We start from the raw sequence: 18,413 nt of genomic DNA on the forward strand, positions 1-18,413 counted from the left end.
GAATAGGTTTCTCCTGCTTGTCTACTGGCTCTTCCTTTTCTGTTGGCTTCATTTTAGATCAGGTTCTCTCCACTGTGGCAAGATCATAGGCAAGAGTTCCAGGTCTCTACTCCAGAAACTCCATTAGAAAAAAAAAAAAAAAAGACTTTTTTCGAGTCCAAGCAAAAATTTTGAGTTTGCTTCTCATTTGCTAATAGATCCCTGACCTAATCATTACAACTGGAGGGGAAAAAAATGACTTTTTTCAAGAGTCCAAGCAAAAATTTTGAGTTTGCTTCTCATTTGCTAATAGATCCCTGACCTAATCATTATAACTGGGAAAATCATTACAACTGGAGGCCACACAGGAGTAAAGTTCCCACCCTTGGGGCATAACACTACTCATAACTCATAATGAAAATGGAAAATTTGTGGGTCCCCAGAGGAAAATCAATGTTCATTCAAAGAAGGAAGACAAACTCCTTTCAGGCAAAATCAATCAGGGCTCACTAAGACAGTTTTTATAACTCATCTTTATCCCTTTCCTTATTTTGCCCCCTACTTCATCCTAAAGGTAACCAATATCGTGACTTCTGAATATATCATTACCTTGTTTCCTAACAATAAAATATCTTTATCATATATATACAATATATATGTTGTCCAGTTTTTCCTAGTTTTGAATTTTAAAGAATGTAGCAGATTATATGCAGACTTCTAGGAACTGCTTTTATCTTTTCATTCAACATTATGTATGTTACCAAGTTTTATATTGGTTTTTGAATACAGTTGTAGATTCATCTTTACTGTCATACATACTCTATTGTATGATCATTTCAAAATACATTTAGCCATTATCCTGTCAATGAATATTTCATTACTATGAACAATAACTATGAACATTTTTAAACATGTCTCCTACCAGTGTAATTGGTAGGTTGCAGGATGTGGAAATATTCAGCTTTACAAGACAGTATCATAAATTTCCACAAGGGGTCCAGGAAATACAACAGAACTATGTGTCAAAAAAGAGACTAGAATATTTATAAACACATCGAATATCTCCACTTGATGAGGAAAGAATTAAGTTAAAAAGTGTTCTGTTTTGCTGTCATTTTAATTAAAAACATGGATAAATTTGTAATCCACAAAAAATCCGGGTCTATATTTTTCTCTGTCAATTAAAAAATGTCATTTGTTAGCAATATAATGCAACAGATGGTAGCTGTACTTGTGAACACAGCATACTGTATAAAATTGTCTAATCACTAAGTTGTACACCTGAAATTAAAATTGGGTACCAATTATACTCAAATTTAAAAATTGCCAATTCTTACCACTTTATCTGTGTCATATTTAGAATAAAATTTTTGAGCCCTAAAACAGACTGATGTCCTGTGAGTGAAAAAGAGTTTCTAAGAAGCAGAACTTTACCTTATTTATTAGATAATATTAAAATATGTGATCTAGAAAGTTAATTTGAGGTATATGATTGCACTTCTATTAACAGGAAGCATATGTACACAAATATTTCCATCTACTCCTACATACCTATATTAATTAAAGATGACTTGCAAAGGTTAAGCGAAGCATGGTAATGAATTAGAGAATTGCATGGTATCATAAAGTTCTTTGTTCCCTAGAATATAGCCTGGGATCAAAAGCCTAGTCAAGGAGAATAAGATCTTCTGTTTGGAAAATGATAATGAAATGCATCATCTTTATTGTCTTATTGATAGGTTACAAATCTCTATAAATAGATGAACTTCCAGAACCTTGAGTCCTAAGTGGACCTGGTTCCTTTTAATAGACTGCCTGAAGAACTTCTTAAAGAACTTCTTAAAAGTGAAGAACTCAAAAAGATAGCCTAATTAAAGTAGATTTACCTTCAACCTATTTCATAATTTAAACACCCAATTTGAAGAGGTAGTGGAGGAAGATGAATGGGTGAAGCACAGAGAATCTTCAGGGCAGTAAAAACAATCTGTATGACACTATAATGATGGATATATGTCATTATTATACATTTGTCTAAGCCCACAGAATGTACAACATCAAGAGTGAACCCTAAGGTGAACTATGGAAAGTGGGTGATTATGATGTGTCAGTGGAAGTTCAACTGTAACAAACATATGACTTTGGTGGGGGATGTTAATAATGAGGAGGCTGTGCATGTGTGGGGGCAGGCCATACCTGGGAAATTTCTATGCCTTCCTCTCAATTTTACTTTAAATATAAAAGTGCTATAATAAAATGATTTACTAGCTGATGTGTAGACTTTTATACACATATGCCAGATTTTCTTCTGAGACCTAATTTCTTGGGGTCATGATCTATCCTGATGTATTCTTTAGGTCAGCCTTACTCACAGATGCCTCGGAACTCCAGCCCCCGCCTTTGGCTCATGATGCAGGAAAGGAAAAAGTGGATTTCCTGAGGTACACAGCAAACTATGGTCAATAATTCCTTCCAACGTGGTCTCTTGGTCTCCAAGGCTGATGCAACCCTTTAATTATCAGAATGTGTGGTGCCAAAACCACTTCCACACTAACAGGCACTTTTGTTTATCAACTCCCCAGTGACAACTTCCTTCAGCAACTATGGTTTCTTGGCAAGAAGCCCCAGAGCTAAATCCTACTATTGAGCTACTTAAAAGGGCTCCTACGAGCATGCCCCAATTCCCCCAACATAATGAAAGATTCTCTGAAGACATTACATCAGCCACCTTGAATGATGTCTCTGTCTCCAGTATCCTGGCCAGTCATGAACTGTAACTGAGGCCTCCTGTCTGTCTCCCATCCATGAGCTCATGCCAACTCCATGCCTTTACTCAGAACATCTTCCTGAAATCACTCTTTTACTGCTTCATATCATTCAGAGCTTGGGCCCAATACCATCTAGACAATCAAGACTTGTGTGATCCACTGAAGTGTCCACTGTTTACACACATGGCACCTAAGTGTACCTTGATAATCATTGTTCCTCAAATTTGCAGAAGACTTTTAAATAAGGATGCTCTGAAGCTCAGCTTCAGCCTTGGTATTCAGCCAAAATAATTTATCAGTTTAGACTTCAGCATTTGAAAGGTCTAGAGACAAAGGTCTGCATCAGTGTCATTTCTGGTTGTCTCTTCCCTTCAGGAAATGACTGCATAAGTTACCACTGCATCCAATCTCCCTAATGATACAATTACAGACTAGTTGTGGCATTCAGATTCATTGGTGATATATGAATATTTACTTTCAAATATTAATGAACATTCTAAGTGTGACTTGGAGAAAATACTTCCTTATTTGTTTTATTTTTTTCACTTTGGTTTTCTTGTGGATTTAAAACATTTTGGAGAGGATTTGGATCATCATTCTTATAATACCAATAATCAGAATATTAACCTCTTTCCCAAAATGTGAACACACACATGATATCCACAGCTGCAACTAACAGCAAATCACTTCAGGAATAGGCACAAATTGGATCACAAAGCAAATGAAATTGCACAAGTTCCTTTTCCATTTTTTTAACCTACTGCCTCATTGATAAAGAAAGGAATCCTATTTTTGATTCTTGCCTCAAACTAATTAGCAAAATTATCAAATAGGGCTAGCACAGTCCTGTAATATTTAAATTATAATATTTAATTCTGAAATGTTTAAATCTCTTAAAGGATGAAATTTATCTTTTAGAAATATTTTTGCTTTTTGTTTGGTTTGGACATTTGTAGAGAATCATGACCACTGAAAAGGGTCTTGATGAATTCCTCCAATGAGACATGGAAGAAAGTTTCCAACATAGGACAGAAAGGAGGAAGAAAAGAAAGAAATGTTAAGATGCAGGATACTTGGTCAAGTTAGAAAATACAGTCTTTTAAAGGAAAATCATCTCTTCCAGAAACCATTCGGGGATAATAAATGCTCTAGGTAATATCTGGTACACACAAAGATCTCCAAAATGATCTCTCCTGATTGCTTCCCAGCAGAGAATGCTACAACAGAAAATGACCGGTGGTTCCCAGTGACTGAAAGAAGACTGAAGAATTAACAAATGCCAAGATTTCTATTCTTTCTATGTTTTGATAAACTCAGAGCATAAAAAGTATAATGAACAGTTAAATTCTCAAACACATTGGACCATGGGAAGCTGAGCTCTTCTGAGAACACAAGGCTGGACTTTCTCACTCATTTGTATCCTTCCACAAATACTCCTTAGACTAGAAGAGGTTCCCAAAATATAAAGCACAGGTCCTTCTCTTCCCTGTATTTTTATGAAAATTACCACTTTTACTGTCCTTTTTTTTTCCTTCTCACTTCTCTTTAATCCTTAAATTTCCCCTCTGCTAATCTTGTTAGGAAAGCTTCTCACTTCCAGCTGCCCTTGCATTGTTATTAGAAAAGCCTTCTCTACCACAAAGCTGCAACACACTTTTGCCATAGCTTCCTTTACTACACTGACAAGTATTTTCTATTTAAATTTTTAACTATTTTTATTTCCCATGGTATAAAGAATATTTCTCCAGATAGCTACACACACACTGTCTTAGCAACTTTTTTGAATCATTTATTTTTCCCAGTAATTTAAATACCACATTAACCTTATTCCAAAATCTTATACCTGTTATGTTCTATTTCAGAGATTTGTGTTCGGCTTCAGTGATATGTGTATTTCATTGTTAATACCACATGTTTGGATTATTTGAGATTGGGTGTTATATTTTATTTGTTAGACCTTTCCCCCCATTTTTTGTCCAATTTACCTGCCCATGTTTTGCATATTTATTTTTCAAGAGGAAACAATTTGTCAACTTAAAAATATGTTATTTTTACATTGTTAGTGATTTTACAGGGGAACTCTTTAATGTGTATGTTAACGTGTGGAAAGTTGAGATCTTTGGATGTTGTGTATCTTTCAGATATGAGGCAGAATTAAAGGAGGCAACCCCTGGCACTCACAGAGGACCTGGAAAAGTCTGGGTTTCCCATGCAGCCGAATAGAGAACCTCATAATTCACAGAGCACCAGGTAAAGTATTCAAAAGCACATTGCCTCAATAGGGAGAAAACATTAATCATAAACTAAACACTGTTCTAGTCCCATTTAACAAAGTTCAAAAACAATTATAGAAATGCAAAATACCCAGCAACCAAAGTAAAAATAATAATGTCTAACAGCCAATCAAAAATTACCAAGCATGTAAAGAGTTAGGAATATATCATCCATTACATGGGGGCAGAAACAACCCATTCAACACTACTATACACACACATATACAAAGTGACAATAATATAATTAGTAAGTGAGTACATTAAAATTATTATTATCACTGCATTAAATATCTTCAGTAAGGTAGACGAAAGATTGAATATGGTAAGTAGAGACACAGAAAACACAAAAAAGAGCCAAAAGTTAAAATTCTAGTGATTAAAAATACTATAACTGAGACGAGAATAGCAGGTAACAGATTGTCCACTGCAGCAGAAAAGATTAGTAAACTTGAAGACACTACAATAGAAACCATCAAAATGAAAACAAAGAAAAAAAAAAGGGACTGAAAAACAAATACACAGAGCATCCTTGCAGAAATAACGGCCAAATTATTTCTGAATTTAATGAAAACTATAAATCCACAGAACCAAGAATCAAACGAGACACAAAGTCATGATGTACACTACATTAAGAGATGCCTCATAATATATTGGTCAAAAACAGTGAAAAAATGTTAAAAACAGCCCAAGGGAAAAGACAGTGTATATATACAGCAGAATAAAGATAAAAATCACAGCAAACTTCTCACCAGACACACTGTAAACCAGTGGAGCTGAAGAGAATGGAGCAACATCTTTAAAATACTCAAACAAAAATTGTCCACCTCAAATTTGAAACTCACCAAAAAAATCTTTAAAAACAAAGCTGAAGTAAAGACTTTCAGGCATATAAAATTCAAGAAATTCATCAGTACCAGCCATCACTACAAAGAGAGTTAAGGAAATCCTTTATGAGCAGATAAATTCTACCAACTAGGAATCTGGATCTGAAAGAAATCAAGACCAACAGAAGTGGTAAATATATGCGCAAATACAAATCATATGATTGCTATATCAGTAAAAGCCCACATTAACTCATTTTTCTTACTCTAGAATGTGTGTTTTGTCAAAAATAAGAGAATTTCCATTTTAATACTTTCCCATCCAGGTACCAAATATTAAAAACCTAAAGTTAAATGTCCTCTTGATATAGCCACAACCTCCCTCCTAAATCTCTGAAAGTTAAGTATGCTAGCTTCCCATAAAACAGCCACAAACCAGGCTAAAAACTGAATGTGGTGCAATTTTCAAAGCCTTGTGGACTGTGAGAAATATCAGAAATGTATCAAAAAATGTCTTGTCTTTAGGAGAGAACCAGTAGACTTTATTTTTCTTATTTTTTAAAAAAAAATTTTTGTAGAAAATGGAGGATAGTTTCCTTTTATTATTATTATTATTATGTTCAATTAGCCAACATATAATACATCATTAGTTTTTGATGTGGTGTTCAACGATTCATTAGTTGTGTATAACACCCATTGCTAATCACAACACATGCTCTCCTTAATACCCATCACTGGTTACCCCGTCCCCCCCACCCCCCTCCCTTCTGTAAGCCTCAGTTTGTTTCCCACAGTCCTGAGTCACTCATGGTTTGTCTCCCTCTCCAATTTCTTCCCATTCAGTTTTCCCTCCCTTCCCCTGTGGTCCTCTGCACTATTCCTTATGTTTCACATATGAGTGAAACCATATGATAATTGTCTTTCTCTGCTTGACTTATTTCACTTAGCATAATACCTTCCACTTCCATCCATGTCAGTGCAAATGATGGGTATCCATCCTTTCTGATGGCTAATATTCCATTGTATATATGAACCACATCTTCTTTATCCATTCATCTGTTGAAGGACATCTCAGCTCTTTCCACAGTTTGGCTATTGTGGACATTGTTGCTATGAACATTGGGGTGCATGTGCCCCTTCTTTTCACTACATCTGTATCATTAGGGTAAATGCTTACTAGTGTAATTGCTGGATCATAGGGTAGCTCTATTTTTAACATCTTGAGGAACCTCCATACTGTTTTCCAGAGTGGCTGTACCAGCTTGCATTTCCACCAACAGTGTAAGAGTTCCCCTTTCTCCACATCCTCGCCAACATTTGTTGTTTCCCATCTTATTAATTTTAGTCATTCTGCCTGGTGTAAGGTGATATCTCATTGTGGTTTTGATTTGTATTTCCCCGATGGCTAGTGACATTGAACATTTTTTTTCATGTGTCTGTTAGCCATTTGTATGTCTTCTTTGGAGAAGTGTCTGTTCATGTCTTCTGCCCATTTCTTGACTGGAGAACCAGAAGATTTTAAAGAATGGCTCTCTATAATAATACTGCTTAGTCAGGTATCTATCAGCTTAGATAACCTCCTGCCCTAGGAGATTGGAAATGGTCATCCAAAGAGCAGAAGCTAAATGAGCCAGCCCTATGATCCTGGAATTGTAGGCTCTAATAGGAAATGAAACTGCGTGAGTAAAGTGACTTTAATAATCTATCCCATGAAAACTGATTTGAACAACATTTACAACAAGAGGTATGATGAAGTAGAAGTATCTTGCTGATTATAGGAAGAAGTAGCAACATGTATTTGGGATTAAAATGAACAGTAGATGGCACTCTCCGGATTGCTTCAGGATAGCAATAGCAGGGTTCACATTTGGCTTGCTGCCAGATTTGAGGTGTTTTGAAACTTATTTGGAAAAGGTGCCAAATAGTCCATTTACAGAAGTCCTAACTAAAGTACAGCATTGTTCAGATCTTTCAGAGAAAAATAAAGAGACAAGAATCTAAACCAGGAGGAAAAAGGAAAGGCTTATTACTAAAAAGAATTGACAATATATATTTTAAGGGGGCATTTGTCACACCTGTAGACAGATAAGCTAAGCCAATGTTATGATAAAGCTCGGATAAAGTCAATTTCCAGGACGGTTTCCTAAACAGGTAAAGGAAAAAAACCACACACCCTCATCCTGTTCAGGTGAGGGAGACCTGGTTAATGCTAATTTCTGTGGTTTCTACAGAACATTGGTTAATTTGGCTCTTATGAGATCTTTCCACAAGGTGGCGCTCAAGTCAAGTAGTAGGCTAAATTCAGGCTCCAAGTTTCACCTAGTCCTAGAGGATTTTGTACTTTGTCCACTCAGATCTCTATTTACCTTGGTTTCTTGATTTTCCTTCTACTTTGCTGGTCAATCTTCATTCTCCTGTTGATTCTACTTTTTCTCTCTGACTGCTAGGCTTGTATGTCCTAGGTCCTCTTTTCCTCTGTCAATACACACTGCTACAGTAAATGCATCCAATCCCATAGCTTTAAATGTTACCTAACTGCTGAAAATTCACACATTTATATCTGCATCCCAGACCACCCTCCCTAATTCCACACTTGTATGTCTAACCTCCTGTCCAAATCTCCACTTTGTTATCTAATAAAATTTCAAATTCAAAATGTCAAAAAATTAACTCCTGATTCCACTTGCAATCATTGCTTCCCACCCTCCCACCACCACGCTGCTCCTCTCTCAGAAAAGGCTTCGTCTTCTCAGTTGATGGCAAGTCCTTCCTAGCAATTTCTCAAGTCGACATCTTTAAGTCACGGTTTGCTCTTTGCTTCAAACCTCATATCCAATCTGACAAGGAATTTTGTTAAATGTTCTGTATACTAAAATATAGCTTTATTTAGTGTGTAAATTCCCATAGATAATTTTTGTTAATTGAACTTCAATTACACCTTCAGTCATTAAAAAATGATTGACTCACAGGGCACCTGGGTGGCCCATTCGGTTATGCATCAGACTCTTGATTACAGCTCAGGTCATGATCTCAGGGTCATGACATTGAGCCCAGCATCCTCCCTGCTGATGATGGAGCCTGCTTAAGATTCTCTGTCTCTCCTTTACCCTTTGCTCTCCCTAACCCCCACTCCTTCTCACTCTCTCTCTCACACTTTCTCTCTCTCTCACACACACACAGGCACATGCAAAAAAAAATTAAGAAAAATTAAAATTTGACTAGTTAGAAAATTATGACAAAGTTGTCACCACACTTCATCACCTGTAACTTTTAGCAATAAGGTTCCTCCGAGAAAATGCAAAATGCATACTTGACAGAGAAACATGTAAAGACTCTCTGATAATCATAATTTATATTAAATCCTTACAATACCTTTGTTTTTCCAAAAGCACTGTACATCTCTCAACCCCCTCCCTCTTTGAATATGCTGAAAATCTGCTAACTCTAGAGCTTGACATCCCCACTGCTGGGCAACTGCACTTCTAAGAACCCCTTTGCTTGTTTGATTTTTGAACAATTACACTTGCTTCCAGAAAGTTTAATTCCTGGGGAATATTACACAAATTCCTTAACTACTAAAAAAGACAAAAGTTGCAATTGTTGCTGAAAATTAGAAATGGTGGAAATTCAAGTAAGAATAAAAGACTCCTGCCTTCTTTTTGTCATCTGATAGTCATGTCCTGCCTGGGAGGCTGGAATACACACATGGACAAGTCAAGGGTCAGCAAGGAAAAGTACTGAAAAAATACCATTTCATAGTAATTAAAGACATAGTAATTAAGTAAAGAAAAAATACCATTACATAGTAGTTAAGGACATAGTAGTTAAGTAATATCAAAACAAATGAATGGGAGTCTGACTGAAAGACACCAAGAGCTCAGTGAGGGAGGTGCTAAAATGATTATGAATGAGACACAAAAATTAAAAATTGACAACAGCAAATCAAGAACTAATAAGACTCTAGGAGGTGTTGTAAGTCAGTTTTACTATATCAGGGTAGAGAATCTTAACAGGTTAGGAATTCTTTTAAAGAACCATGTTTATACCAGAATCAAAATGTTAAACTAAATTTAAAAAAAAATAAAATTAATGGTGAAAAAACAAAAGGAACCAAGTCTTGCTTTCCCCTTCTGTGGTGGATCTACTCAAGGATACCAATTGCCATTGAATAACTTTGTGAGATTTAAAAAGTGATTTTGCTAAAGGGAGGGGAAAATGCCTATTAGGAGGCATGTGGCTCTTTTGGATGATTACACGTGTGGCCATTCTGTAACCGCGGTACGGATCACCATACAGGAACAAATGATTAGGTGGTTAACACTGATCTAGATTTCTGGTGTGCAGCAGCTGCTGGCCTGGCGCAAGTGAAGTGTTCCTGGGAACACCCTGTTATTATAGCAGATGGGTGAAAATTCACTGGGTCAGGGAATAGCACCTCCATCAGTGGAGAACCAGCCTCAGGGGATGAAACTAGCATGATGTACTCTGGGGCATGTCACACCTGCCCAAACAGGTTCTCTGGGCTCCCATAGCACAGGTCCATCACAAATAAGGAGAACATTAATCTCACAGTATATCTTCTAAGAGGGTGAACAAGAGCCGTTTCTACTTTGATCTAAGAATACAATCAGCTAGGGTTCAAAAAGACACCTGAATGATTTGGTAAACCCTGTACTTGGATATCTTGTAGCAATCATCCTTAATTGGAGGGAACGTAAATCCCTTGGTAAACCAGAAAGGTTATTTCTTCCTCAGGATCATAAATACTTAAGTCTTCTGTTTTAAATCTCTCTTTGAACACAATACAAATCCTAGTTCTCCAGATCTGACCAAGATGTAGTAATTGGATGACTTTTCCCTCGTTTATGCCCCAGAAAGCTTGCCTCCACAGTCAGAAAAACCATGTTAGAAAAATTGCATCTGGTTCTTGGATTCCTGGACTCTCTCAAATTATTTCATGTGACCAAATCTTGAGTTTGGTAAGATCTCGCATTAAATGACCCTAAAATCTTTATTTATACAACTTTCCATTGTTCACCAACTGTAAAAATTTGGCTCTACGAATCACCTCTATTATTTGGTTTAAGTATTTCATATGTATATTTTACTTATTTCATAGAATTATAGGTTAGAAATTAATTTCAAAATATAACATTAAATGAATCAATTACATTGAATAAGTACATATGTATCTATTACTCTTAAAGTACATGAGTAATTCATGCTCAATACCTATTTGTTTTATCTGTAAGCAATGCTTATTCGTTCAGTAAGGAAACCTGATTATGAACTTGAGTTCTAACTTGATTTAGATTAAGTTATTTTGCTTGATCTACTTTTGTGTCTTTTCGAGCAAATTTTTCAAAACTAAATGAATGAGTGTGTACTTATAATAGAAAATTTGTAAATAAATTGTGTAGGCATCTAGAAAGTGCTCACAAGCCAGAAGAATAGGGGTGGATAATGTACCTGCAAAGAATTACTAGAAGATCCTCTGATGGCCTTTCTTCTAATTTCACTTCTCACCTTCCTTCCTTCTCTCTCTCTCTCTATCTCCCTTTCTCCTTCCCTCTGCCCTCCTTCTCTCTGTCCCCTCTCTCATTCTGTGTGTATGCATCTGTGATTCTCTTTTTCTACAGTTCTACTGCAGAAGTTGAGACTTGCAGAGGCTGAGGTCACTAAGCCAGTAAGTGGCCTGGCTGTGACTTAGCAGTAAGTTTGCTGGGTCTGGATCCAGTGACATCCATGGCAAATAGAAAGGCAGTTGTGGAAAGAAGTGTTAGGGGTCTGGCAGGAATTGGATGGAATGACAGTGGAATAAATAAAGTGAGGGGAACAGAGAAATGAAGTTGAGGGTTGCTGGTGACAGGGTTGAATGTCAGATCAAAAATTCAATTCTGCATGGTATCATTGGAGAGCATTAGACAGATGGAGCATTAGAGCTTACTTAGAGCAGTGGCTTTCCATTTTTTTTTAACATTACATGAACCACCTCTCTAATAATACCCTACCCAGAGTCATAAACAATCAATGCAATTGAGAGATGGATGTTTGTTTTTGAAGAAGGCCAGGCCTTTCTGTTTTTATTCAGCTAGCGAGTCATCCTTATACTACAAATGAGCACACTGAGGCTGGGAGGCACCAGCAACATGCCCCAGGATCAGACTACATTAGAGACACAGCCTGGAAGAAAGTCCACTTCTCATTTCATGAGTCTGGAGTCAGTTCTCCTTCTAATCCACAAGGGTCCTTACAGGCAAGATCTCAGTTCTTGGGTCAGGAGAAAGAGGAGGAGGTTAAGCAGTGGGAATAAGTGGCATTTCAACTGTCTCCCTTGGAAACTCTGCATTTTGTATATGGGGTGGTGTGGGAGTGAGGTTGCTGAATCATAAGAGTAACTTCTCAGCATTCACGGAGTGGTTGAGTCCACATGTCAGTTGAAGCTGTGCTCTAGAAAATTTCTAAAATACAGCAGCCAGCTTCTGCTTAAAAGGGTTCTACAGGGGAGGGGGTTGGGGGGATGGGTTAGCCTGGTGATGGGTATTAAGGAGGACACGTACTACATGGAGCACTGGGTGTTATACGAAAACAATGAATCATAGAACCCTACATCAAAAAAATAAATTAAAAAAAAAAGTTCCCAGTACTAACACAAGGTATGTTTTCATTGTAGCATTTCTTCTGGGTTGCAATAGTAACTCTCTTGAAACTTCACATCATCTGTTCTGTTCTGCAGTGTTAGAACAGAATAGTTAACAATTTGAGCTGTGGATTCAAACAGTTAGTCCACAGCACACTAGTTATCTAATCTTATGCAAGAGATTTAACTTTCCAAGATCTCTTTTTTTCTTCTTTAAAATGGGAGTCCCAGTGATACTTAACTTCACATGGTTGCATGAGGCTTAAGTGAGGTAATACTATATCATACTTTGCACAGTGCCCAGCAACATAGTTAGCAAACATAAAACCTAATTATTTACTTGGTGTCATTATTATGTTCCAGAATCCTTTGATCCATTTACGGAGCAGAGGAAACCAGAAGGAATGACTTAGGCTGCTACAGGATTGAGTCAGTTATTGTGACCTGGACCTTAGCTGGACCATCCTTGTTTGTAATCTTCGTGGAACAATATATTACCCAGATATGATACAATCACAAGTCTTACCTGTTTTTTAATCATATAATAATTACAGGTAAAGCACAAAATTACAATGGAATTGTCACATAGTCTATAAAGGACCACAGGAAGCATAACCCACTTCAGATTGTTTTGAAGGCAAAACAGAACAATATATTGTAATTAACACAGTGATTGGTAAATGATATACTCACAGAGTAATTACTAGAGAAGCAATATTGATATTTGAGGGCACTGACAGGATTCAGGAAATATAGTGCACTTTCTGGCTTCACCACTCATGAGCTGTGCAACCTTTGTTGTTTTCTAAACTCTATGAGGGTCTGTTCCATCCTCTGTAAAAATGAGTCATTCTGGCTTCACCACTCATGAGCTGTGCAACCTTCGTTGTTTCCTAAACTCTATGAGTGTCTGCTCCATTCTTTGTAAAAATGAGTCAATCATAGGGTTATTCTAGTACCTGGAGTAAGGTAGGTACTCAAAAATGTTGGCCAATAATAATAATAAAGGAAAACTGTATTTCACATGGAAGAACATTTTAAAGAAAGAAGGGAAATGTCATGGGAGAAGCTAGCATTAATGAAGTATCTACCTTTTAAACACTTTATTGAGCATATTATTAAGATTCAAATGCTTGGATTCTGAATAAATGAATAAAAACAAATAACAATGTCCATGAAGTCCTGGAAAGACATGCGGCCAAATCACCACTAATTATAAATCACATGCTTCTTTTATAGGATTTCCAGCTCTCAGCTGGAGTTTATATCAGCACCTAATAAATGGGAAATCCAAACAATGTGACTGAATTCATTCTTTCGGGCATTGCAGAGAACCCAGAGCTGTCGAAAATACTCTCTGCTGTGTTTCTAATCATGTATGTGTCCACAGTTTTGGGGAACCTCCTCATTGTGATAACCATGATCACAATTCAGAGTCTGAGATCACCTATGTATTTTTTCCTTACTTCCTTGTCCCTTTTGGATGTTACTTACTCTTCTGTCATTGCCCCCAAGATGATTGTGGACTCTTTCTCCAAGAGCACTACCACCATCTCCTTAGAAGGCTACCTGACCCAGGTCTTTGCAGAGCATTTCTTTGGTGATGTGGGGATCATCCTTCTCATCGTGATGGCCTATACCACTATGTGGCCATCTGTAAGTCCCTGCGCTAATTGACCATTATGAGCTCTTGAGTGTGCTGTCTGCTCCTGGGAGGGTCTGGGTGTGGGGGGGTTATCCATGCATTAATACAGCTTCTCTTCGTGTATCAAATACCCTTCTGTGGCCCCAATGTCATTGATCACTTTATGTGTGATTTGTTTCCCTTGTTGAAACTGGCCTGCATGGACACCCACACCCTGGGTCTCTTAGTCACCCTCAACAGTGGGGTGATGTGTGTGACCATCTTCCTTATCCTCATTGCCTCCTACATGGTCATTCTCTGCTCCCTGAGGTCTTGCAGCTCTGAAGGGCAGTGCAAAGCCCTCTCCACCTGTGGCTCCCACCTCACCGTGGTCATCTTGTTCTTTGTGCCATGCATTTTCCTGTATGTGCGGCCTATGGCCACTTACCCCAAAGATAAGATAATGGCTGTGTCTGATTCCATCATCACATCCATGTTGAATCCCTTGATCTACATACACCCTGAGGAATGCTGAGGTGAAAAATGCCATGAGGAAATAGGAAATGAGGAACTTTTGTTAGCAAGTGACTGTCATGCTAAGAATATCATGTTTCCCATAAAGCGAAATTCTCTCTGAAAGGTGTCAGAAATAAACTCTCCATTCTCCACCAGCAGCCAGAGGACTTCTTAAAAATAGAAACATACTTGGGGTACCTGGGCAGTGCAGTGAGTTAAGCATCAGTCTACCGCTCAGGTCATGATCCCAGGGTCCTGGGATGGGGGCCCACATTGGGCTTCCTGCTCAGTGGAGAGTCTGCTTCTCCCTCTCCTTCTGACTGCTCCCCCCACTCATGGTCTCTCTCTCTCTCTCTCTCTCTCTCTCTCTCTCTAGTAAATAAATAAAATATTTAAAATGTGTGTGTGTGTATATATATATATATGTATATACATATTCCTGCTTTATTCACTTCTTAGCTTCCCATTGCCTTTAGAAACATCTTGCTTTGTCATAAAATTCCCTGATTATTCCTTCTAATACCTCTAAGGCTCCAACCCCATCCAGAGCACCTCGCCTCCTCCCTCACTCTTCATCAGCAGGTGGTGGACTTTTTCATCTGCCCCCAGAGCTCTGCAGGATTTTCTCACCTCAATGCTTTTGCTTCCCTTTTTTTGAAACAAGCCCCATCCTCTTCAGCTGGCTTCTTCTCCCTAATTTACAGTCTGGGATTAAGAGATTAAGTGCCTTTATCTCAGAGAGCCTCCCCCATGACTCTTCTAAAGATTCTTCCACTTCTTCCATAATTCCCTATGTCAACATCTTCTTATTTTCATTGTAAAAATGATCAAACATATAATTACTTTTGTATCATTATCATTTGACTTTTGCCACTTGCCATCTCTCTAATATGGCAGACATCTTGAAAGAAGGACTTTTGTGTTTTTATGCATGGCATCTATTAAGTCTCAAATAAAGATCTGTTGAATGATTATAGAATGCAAGAGCTTTTTCCACCGCAAATAGCCTAATTCAGATGGTTAAGGGGAAAAAAAGAGAAAAGCAACAAAAATTTAAAACAAATAAACAAAGGCAGAGAGTAATCATTAGAATAGAATCAGTGGAAGTGGAGGGCTCTGGTTATTTTATGGAGGGTACTGCGGGTTGGGTAGGCAGAAAAGGATTCTATCCAAGTAACATTTCAGCTGATTTTGAATTCTATTGAGATTTTCTGAGGAAAAGTGCTGAAACATATTAATCTATACATTTAATAATGATGAGCTCCAATATATAACACAAACGATCAGGAGAAAACAGCCATGTGAGGATTAGTCCTAGAAAGGACACTCTAATGTAGGACTACTGTGGTATTTTCAAGGAACTGTGAAAGACCAGGAATGTAATGGTCCAGAAATAGAGTGGCAAGAAGCAAGATCAGAAAGACACACAGGGTCAGATTACATAGTGCCGAGACCACCAACCCTTCCCGAAACCGCAAAAAGCGTGAATGTTATTGTCTCTTAAAAATCACCAAGACTCAAAAAGTCTTCACAACACTAACTGACTCTCACTTCTGTGCTATAGAGGAGTTGGGGGAATAGGTCTGAAAAGCTTTTGTAGCTAGCTTCCATTGTTCTTTAATTTTTGATTGTAGAAGGAAATTTACCACAGCATTTGAAAATATATCACAATATGGGGCGCCTGGGTGGCTCAGTTGGTTAGGCGACTGCCTTCGGCTCAGGTCATGATCCTGGAGTCCCGGGATCAAGTCCCGCACCGGGCTCTCTGCTCAGTGGGGAGTCTGCTTTTCCCTCGGACCCTCTGCTCTCTCTATCTCATTCTCTCTCTCAAAATCTAAAAAAAAAAGAAAATACATCACAATAAAGCACTCCTCTTAGCTTTATATTTTAAAATCATTTCCATTTATCAATACAGAAGAAAAAAATCCATAACAGTGTGGTGACTTGTGTATTTTGAGAACCCTTAGGATGATCTTTATTTTATTATATCACATAATATAAACACTGGGAAGGACCTCAGAATGAGTTTCATGTCTTTATATCTGTGTAATATGTAAGGTTTTAGAACTTGATAAAAGTCAATCAAAGTAATAGTGTGTTGCTAGCTTTAGTTTTCTGTTTCTCATTTATTACTGAGAGCTTTTTGTGACTGTATCACCCTATAATTTAGGGTCAACTGCCAGTTTGTTTACCTCTTTTCATAGGGGATTAAATTAGTTCTCAGGTAATAGCATGCTTCCATTTCTCATTAAATACATTTTAGCAGATAAGGCTTGGAAATTTTCTCAGTATTCTGCTTTCTAACACAATTCTTATTTGTTGGTTTCTGTTACCAGGATTTTCTGATAATCAAATTATATTGTGAAAATGAGGACTATTTCTGAGATGCCAAAATGGGATTTGATAAAATTTCATCTGAATTATAATTAAAGCACAGTAAACTAAAAGCAAAATGAGTTTCTTTAACTTGATCAAAGGTTATGTTCCAGAAACCTAAAAGAAACATAACACTTAATTCTAAGAGAAATCCATTAACTTCAGGAATAAGATAAGGCCACCCTTTAGAGCTGCTATTATTATATATTTTATTAAGAGTTTCAATACCAAGTTCTCAAACTCATATACTTACAGAGATCAGGAAGACTTTTAAAAAATTGAATAGAACCAAACTGTGCAAAGGCATTTAAGAAGAAATTTGAGACATTTGCTCCCTGTAGAAAGGGAGCAAATCCTGCCCCCTTTAAGAGTCTGCCAAGACTAAGCTCTGGTGTGTTGTTGCCATATGAGGAGCATATATCTAAAACTGTCCCACACTCAGATTTACAGGAGAAATCAGGCATTCATATTTTATATAAATTTTAGTGACTTCAATATATTGATGACTGATTATGCTTATAAAACCTTATGTTAAGCAGTGCTGGGAAAATTGGACAGCCACATGCAGAAGAAGGAAACTGGACCATTTCCTTATACCACACACAAAAATACTCAAAATGGATGAAATACCTCAATGTGAGACAGGAATCCATCAAAATCCTTGAGGAGAACACAGGCAGTAACCTCTTCGACCTCAGCTGCAGCAACTCCTTCCTAGAAACATAGCCAAAAGCAAGGGAGGCAAGGGCAAAAATGAACTACTGGGACTTCATCAAAATAAAAAGCTTCTGCACAGCAAAAGAAACAGTCAACAAAACCAAAAGACAACTGACAGAATGGGAGAAGATATTTGCAATGGACATATCAGATAAAGTGGCTAGTTTTTGGCTAGTATCCAAAATCTATAAAGAACTTATCCAACTCAACACCCAAGGAACAAATAATCCAATCAAGAAATGAGCAGAAGACATGAACAGACATTTTTCCTAAGAAGACAACCAAATGGCCAACAGACACATGAAAAAGTGTTCAACATCAGTCTTCTTCAGGGAAATCCAAATCAAAACCTCAATGAGATACCATTTCACACCAGTCAGAATGGCTAAAATTAACAAGTCAGGAAAGGTAGATGTTGGCGAGGATGTGGAGAAACCTCCGTTGTTGGTGGGAATACAAGCTGGTGCAGCCACTCTGGAAAACAGTATGGAGGTTCCTCAAAAAGTTGAAAATAGAGCTACCATACGACCCAGCAATTGCACTACTGGGTATTTACCCCAAAGATACAAATGTAGTGATCTGAAGGGGCACATGCACCTCAATGTTTATAGCAGCAATGTCCACAATAGTCAAACTATGGAAAGAGCCTAGATGTCCATCGACAGATGAATGGATAAAGAAGAAGTGGTATATATACACAAT

The 18,413-nt window shown here is 37.5% G+C and overlaps 1 pseudogene; it reads left to right on the forward strand.

The window, feature by feature from the left end:
- Nucleotides 1-13,759: 13,759 nt before the first annotated feature.
- On the forward strand, nucleotides 13,760-14,662 carry LOC112829643 (olfactory receptor 4C6-like; annotated as a pseudogene).
- The last annotated feature ends 3,751 nt before the right edge of the window (nucleotides 14,663-18,413 follow it).

Source organism: Callorhinus ursinus, unplaced genomic scaffold (genome assembly GCF_003265705.2).
Source record: "Callorhinus ursinus isolate GAN/ISIS: 27379988/994484 unplaced genomic scaffold, GSC_fseal_2.0 scaffold21, whole genome shotgun sequence".
Lineage (NCBI taxonomy): Eukaryota > Metazoa > Chordata > Mammalia > Carnivora > Otariidae > Callorhinus > Callorhinus ursinus.